Here is a 7500-nt window from a genome sequence, read left to right as displayed (position 1 = left end):
AACTGAGTTGTTTATTAAGGAACACTCTCCTTTATATACAAAACCTCAAGTCAACAGGACATAACAAGTTCGAGAGACAGACAATGTTACAGAGCAAAACCGGAGACATGATCATTCAAGTTCTTTTTAATATATACAAAATAATTATGTTCAATTGTGTGACACACGGTTGGTACATGTGAAAATGTTCAACCATTCCATTGGCAGCGGGGTTGTAGGCCGTTGTCTGATGTAGGGTGATGCCCAGGAGATTCGCTAATGACGTCCACAATTGAGAGGTGAAAGTGGTTCCCCTGTCAGAAGTAATATGCTCAGGGATACCGAATCTTGAAATCCATCCAGAGAGTAAGGCAGATGTACATGAGGCGGACGTTGCAGTTTCCATGGGAATGGCTTCAGGCCAACGAGTGGAGGGGTCGATGACGGTAAACAGATAACGATGTCCTTGTGATGTGAGTAGGGGGCCTACAACGTCGACGTGAATGTGTGCGAAACGACGCTGAGGTTGAGGAAAGGTGCCCACTCCTGAATCCGTGTGTCGATGTACTTTGGAAGTTTGGCAAGAAGTACAGGTGCAGACCCAATCCTTGGCATCCTTAGAAATGCCGTGCCAAATGAACTTTGCCTTCAGCAGCTGTGCAGTAGAATGGCACGAGGGATGTGAAAGGCCGTGAATGAAATCAAACACCTGTCGGCGCATGGGAGCAGGAATCCAAGGTCGCGGTCTACCAGTACTGACATCACAGAGGAGGGTGGTGTTGGAGTCTTCGAGGGGAAAGTCTTCCCAACGGAGGGACATGCAGGATGTCCTACAAGCTTGATACTCTAGATCCTGTCGTTGGGCTTCAGCCAGGGCGTTGTAATCCAATCCCAGTTGAACGGCAGCCAACGTGTTTCTTGACAGGGCATCGGCAACGGGATTCATTTTCCCAGGGACGTATTGAAGGGTGCAATTGTATTCAGCCATAGCGGAGAGATGTTGGCGTTGACGGGCGGATCAGGCGTCAGACTGTCGAGTGAAGGCGTGCACTAGAGGCATATGGTCTGTGCAAATGACGAAGGGCGTACCTTCTAAGAAATGGCGAAAGTGACGGACAGCCAAGTGCACCGCCAGCAACTCTCGATCGAAGGTAGAATAACCCGATTCTGCCTTGGACAGTTTTCTGCTGAAGAAGGCCAATGGGCGGGGCGAGCCTTTGACCACCTGCTCGAGTACTGCACCAATAGCGACGTCACTGGCATCAGTGGAGAGAAGGAGAGGGGCGTGTGTGATAGGAAAAGTGAGAGCCGCAGCAGTTGATAGGGCCTTCTTTGCATTGCAGAAGGCTGCTTCTTGAAGGGGACCCCACTTCAGGTCCTTTGGCTTGCCCTTGAGGGAGGCGTAGAGGGGAGCAAGAGTGGCGGCAATGGCTGGCAGAAAACGGTGATAATAGTTGATCATGCCCAAGAATTCCTGCAAAGCTTTGACGGTCGAGGGCCCGGGGAAGTTCTGAACGGTTGCTACCTTCTCAGGGAGGGGATGGACTCCTTCAGGAGTGATACGGTGCCCTAAGAACGACACTTCGTTGGCGCCAAAGGTACACTTGTCGTACCGGACTACAAGGCCGTTTTGTTGCAGGCGGTCGAACACGATGCGCAGGTGACGGAGGTGTTCCTCTTTTGAGGAGGAGAACACAAGTATGTCGTCCACATAACATACACAGAAAGGGAGGTCCCCTAAGATGCCATCCATGAGACGTTTAAACGTTGCCCCAGCATTACGAAGGCTAAAACAGGAGTAATTGAAGGTGTATATACCAAACGGAGTGGTGATGGCGGTCTTGGGGATGTCTTCTGGGTTCATAGGCACCTGATAATACCCCTTCAGGAGATCGAGCGTAGAGAAAACCTTTGCTTTGTGCAGGTAGGAGGTCACGTCGGCAATGTTTGGGAGGGGGTAGTGATCCGGTTCTGTTTGCATGTTCAGGCGCCTGTAATCCCCGCACGGACGGAGGGAGCCGTCTTTCTTCAGAACGATGTGTAAGGGTGACGACCATGGGCTGGAGGCCTTTTGGCAAAGGCCCATTTCCTCCATTTCTGCGAACGTCTGTTTGGCGGCGGCCAATCGATCCGGTGCCAGACGTCTGAATTTTGCGAAGACTGGGGGTCCCGTCGTCTTGATATGGTGATAAATACCGTGCTTGGCAGGAGCCGTGGGCGTTTGGCGAAGTTCTGGACGGAAAACTTCCGGGTACGACACGAGGAGGTGGGCATAGGCATCCGTGGGTACGCTTGGTAGCTGCCAATGGATCTGCGATACCCACCTACGGTTACGAGAACCTCACATTATCGTTCAGAAACGGTAAATTCAATTGGAAGTTTCTCGTTGCTGACGTCACGATGCCAATCCTCGGTGCGGATTTCCTCTCTCATTTCCACCTTCTGGTCGATGTCGCCCACCGACGATTGGTCAACGCAGACTCGTACTTGTCGACACCTCTTCAACCCACCTCCTCTAACCTCACTCTCCTTTATATACAAAACCTCAAGTCAACAGGACATAACAAGTTCGAGAGACAGACAATGTTACAGAGCAAAACAGGAGACATAATCATTCAGGTTCTTTTTAGTGCGAGGGAAGAGCGCAGATACAAGCATAATGTATACAAAATAATTATGTACAATTGTGTGACACACGGTTGGTACAATGCAATACCTCATAAAATTATAAAAAAGATTTACATAAGCCCTTCTTCATATATTGCATGGATCATATAACACTCTTGAACCGATTACTTAAGACATCGTAACAAAATATGTGAAAGAAAGAGTTAATTCTTATAAATTACGCTAATTTACATTTACTGACTTGAATAAAGAATACGAATAAATAAATGATGAATGCTGTACGTAATTTATTATCAAACTTGTTCCTACAGGAGAGGAACTCATCTTAGGAGCTGGCTATTCACCTCTTCAAAGCTCATATGAAACCATAGGTAATATACCTGATTAATTTGTTTACTCTACACTAGTCCAGTTTTATAATATAGCTGCCCCAAAAAAAGATTTTTTATTCCGGGACTGAATCCACCGATTTAGCCCGAGATAAATAATCTGCATCCACGTTATCTTTACCTGATATATGCTTTACATTAATACAATACGGTTGCAAACATAATGACCACCTAGTTAACCTTTAGTTATTGTTTTTCATCTTATTAACAAATGTTAAAGGATTATGATCCATGTATAATGTAATTTCAATCTCTGGTCAATATAAGTAAATTCCAACCTTCTTTATCATTGTAACTAACGCTAGAAGTTCCTTTTCAACTGTCGAGTAGGCTCATAGCTGCTTCTTCAGCTTCGACAATATGAAATAAACTGGATAAAGAATTAATTCCTGATCTTCTTGCAATAAGACAACTCAAATCCCCTTATCTGACGAATCCAGTTGCGTAAGGAATTTGTCATTGAAATCCAGTGCTTGAAGTATCGTTTTGGAAGTTAATATGGCCTCCCTAAGATTTTTCCTTTTTCCTGACATCTCGATAACTTAAATCCAGTAAAAGTGTTTCATAATCTCCTCCGTCGTCTTCCTTATCCCCATATGTCCCGTCTCGTGCGCTACAGCGATTACCTGTCTTCTTAACGGTGGGTATATGCCTCCTCATAAGCAACCCATCCTTAAGATGATAACAGGTCGGAGACTGCTGTGCCTCCGTCTCACCCAACACACAGTACAATAACTCTGTTAACGTTGCATCCTTTTATTGTAATCCTATCACCTTTTTCCTACTCACTTTTCCTACTTCTAATGCTGAGTTTTTTTATTTCGTCCAGGTCCATTTCTTCTTTGTCCTCTTGTCCACTCGTCTGTTGTTCCTCTTCGCTTGGGTTTACTTGGGAGTTTTCTTCTTGCGTTCCATGAAGGGAATACTCTTCTTTGGAAAACAAATCTTCCAAGTTCATTGCACCTATGATTTCTTTTTCTTCTTTTTCAGCCACTTTCTTTGTCATACGTCTTGTCATAACACAACTAGGAAACAGATACGGGTAGTCCCTCTTAAGTTCAGTCGTAGGACTATACTTCAAACGTTTCTCAGTTACAATGGAGCAAGGCATGAATGGCGCTTCACTAACCACATTATCCAGCAGGAAGTCTACTCTTTCGACAGCCAATGAATCCTTCACCGCAAAGTCAAAATTACCTGTCACTAACTTGCATGACAGTTTCAAATGGAAAATAGGGGTAATCTCACCTCCTATTCCCTTCAAAAGACCCAGGTCTCCTGTGAGAGACTGCTCCATCAACGGGTGTACTCCTTGTACCACCACACTATGGTTACAACCTATGTTGTACAATATCCTGAACGGGGTTCGCTCACTCGCGTCTATAGCTGCTAACATATCTTCATAATTATATGGTTTAAATGCATCCACACTGTTTGGGTTTATCCTGTTCGTCGTGTAAATGTTTGCTGGTTTATTTTCCTCCCCATCCTTTCCCGATTGCTTCTTTGTCTTTGCATTCTGTGACGTCGAATTATACTTAATCACTTGGGTGACTGCTTTTAGTCAGTTTAACCAACATTCCTTACTAATATGTCCTCTCTTGCCACACTTAAAACAGACAATATCAACCTTCTGCATGTCTTTAACATTATTGGAAGGAGGACGATTCGATGATTGTTGCTGTGGTACTATCACATTCTGCTTAGGAACAGTACCCATGCTACATCCGCTGTAACTGTTGAACTTGTTCACGTAGTCATTACTGAACTGGTTACCATGGTTCGGCAAATACTTGGCACTTGGTCGGAACGACGGTTGAAACTTCACACCCGAGGAGGGTTTATGACTGATGATATTATAATCTTCACTCAGCGAAGCGGCTTTATCAAGTTTCTTCACCTCTCTCTCTCTCTCAAGTACGTTAGTATGTGTTCAGGAATTCCTCATAGATACAACTCTATTCTTATCAATTCTTCCAAATCAGCCATCTCCATTACGTTAGCAGCCTCTACCCATCTCTTAAAACATCGTCGTACCTTATAAGCGTAATCCAGGAAAGTCATTATCTTGTCCTTTCTCAAACTTCAGAATCTTTCATTATAATATTCAGGGGTCATCTGATATACTTCCAGCATGCCCCTTTTTCAATTTATGATACTCCTTCCTCTAGCCCTGAAATAAGGATAAATAAACACTGCAGCCCTTCCCAAAGACACACTCTGCAATAACATAGACCATATATCTTCTGGTTATTTCATAGTGGATGCGACTGTTCCAAAATGATCAAAGAACTCAATCTGAGGCTTCTTCTGTGAACCTTGGAATTAACCTTTAGGCATCCGACACATTAAACCCCAGTTCGTGCATAGCAGGGGTGGTCTCTGTCTGTGTTGTCAACTGTGGCCGGGCATTTAAAAGCTCCAACTCCCACACATGCCTCGCTTCTTCCATCTCTTTTTCTTGGTCTTGCAATTTCCCCTGCTTCCATCTGTCTCGCATGTCTTGCAATTTCTTCGGCTTCCTAAAGTTAGTTTTCTTCCCGTCTTGTTTACATTTATTTCACATATCATCTTTCTTTTCTCTCTTCTTCTTCTCATTTCGCTTCCATTTCTTCCTTTCTCTCTTTCTTTTTCTCGCCTTGCATCCATTTATTCCCATCTTCTCTCTCTTTCTTCTCATTCTGTCATCATCTTCAACTTAAACAAATTCTCCTCCGCTGCAATGCGTCTAATCTCAGCCTCAGCATCCCTACCTGCTTTCATGCCTTCAGTTTGTGAGCCAACTGGTCCTTCTTCGCTAAAATTCTTCCTCAACCTCCTCCAACAGTTCATGAGCTACTACAATATTCTCTTCCGACAATTTTCCCGAATTGATCAACGCTTCTAATGCTAGACACTTGATTTGGGCTTGAATCATCCCACTCATTGCATGGCCGCCACATTTCATTAAGATAGAGAACCACTGAGCTTTAGTTACATTAGTTTCTGACTATTCCTGAACACTTGGGTTATTCAAAAACTCTTTGATATTAAACTATGTCATCTTGTAATTTAACAATATTAAATTTCTTTCCAAAAATATATCCAAACAATACACAAAATCTTATAAACAGTGTACTATTCAAACCTTCAATCAAAACACAGCCCTGTTATCCTCGATCCCAAGGGTCTGGGCACCAAAAATTTATATGAGGATGGCTCCTTGGTCTCGGCACCAAACATATAATATAACATATACTACGACTTTCTTGTTTGCTTTTACATTAAAACTGTCACACTTTAAGATATTAATGCATTAACTTTGAGTCAGTTAATTAACTTCCAGACAGCAATATATAAAACACTGAATATCCAAAGGGCTCTTTAGTACACTCAAAGCAAAACTGTGTAATTATTCTTAAGCAAACTTACTACGGTCCTTTACAGGATACGAGTGAATACTACTCCAAACAATGGCCATTGGAATAATACACTCTTTACAAAACTAAATATATTCTATATAAATTACAACATTTGAGAAAAAATTTACATAAATCGAATACATTGCTCGAAATATCAAGTCTGAACAAAACTTAGATTAACACAAAAATGTTATGATCTGAAAATAATTTAATAACTTGACTTTAACTATTATATCTGAATAAACCTTAGACTAAGAAAAAGAAAAAGCAATTATGAAAATTATACAATCACTTATTTCACTCGAAATTAAATCTGAAAACAATATTTAAGTTTGATACCTAATGAAAATAGATAACAAGACCACAACATCATGAGTTTAAAATCACCTGCCAAATTTACAGCAACGTTTTAACTCACGGCAAACTATATATGCCGGGGCACACAATCACTTTCGAGAGGACACATTATAGGTACTGAACATTTTTAAAACACTACTCTGAGGTGCGTGCATGAGTGAGAGAGAGGGGAGATGATATTAAGGCTGGAAATCTTTATCTGTCTCTCTAACCCTGGTGTCGCCTTATATATGAAACTTAGTTACTTCCAGAAACTTCCCAAATATCTGGGCAGCGGGAGTGGGCTGCCGGGCTAAGTATCACACTCTCAAACGTGTACTCACGCAATGCTAGATGGCTCTCTCAGACAGCTAGCTCGGCCCACCCTTTCTCCCCGAAATAAAAAACAGATAGCATCCTATAACTAGGTTTTTCACGAATTTTCCAAAGCATGTAGCACTCGAAACAATTGCATATTTTCTAGCAAAAATGAACACTGGATTCATTCATGGCCACATCAGGGTCTTCCTCAGCTTCAGGTATGTCAATTAAATTATTCCCTTCATATCTCCTTTTTATGACCTCACTAAAGTGTTCCATCCAACGTTGCCTCCCTTCATCTTCTGTTTTTCTAACAGATCCATATCTCTTTTTGATGGGTATATACTTCTTCCTTTTTGACCCAATAGAGATTTATTAATAATTCTATGAGCAATTACTACAACAGAGCCACACCCTAAATTCATAGCTTTGTCAGCCTCAACTGC

Source organism: Palaemon carinicauda, chromosome 39 (assembly GCF_036898095.1).
Source record: "Palaemon carinicauda isolate YSFRI2023 chromosome 39, ASM3689809v2, whole genome shotgun sequence".
Taxonomy (NCBI): domain Eukaryota; kingdom Metazoa; phylum Arthropoda; class Malacostraca; order Decapoda; family Palaemonidae; genus Palaemon; species Palaemon carinicauda.
The sequence above is the reverse complement of the archived record's forward strand: the minus strand, read 5'-3'. Positions refer to the sequence as shown.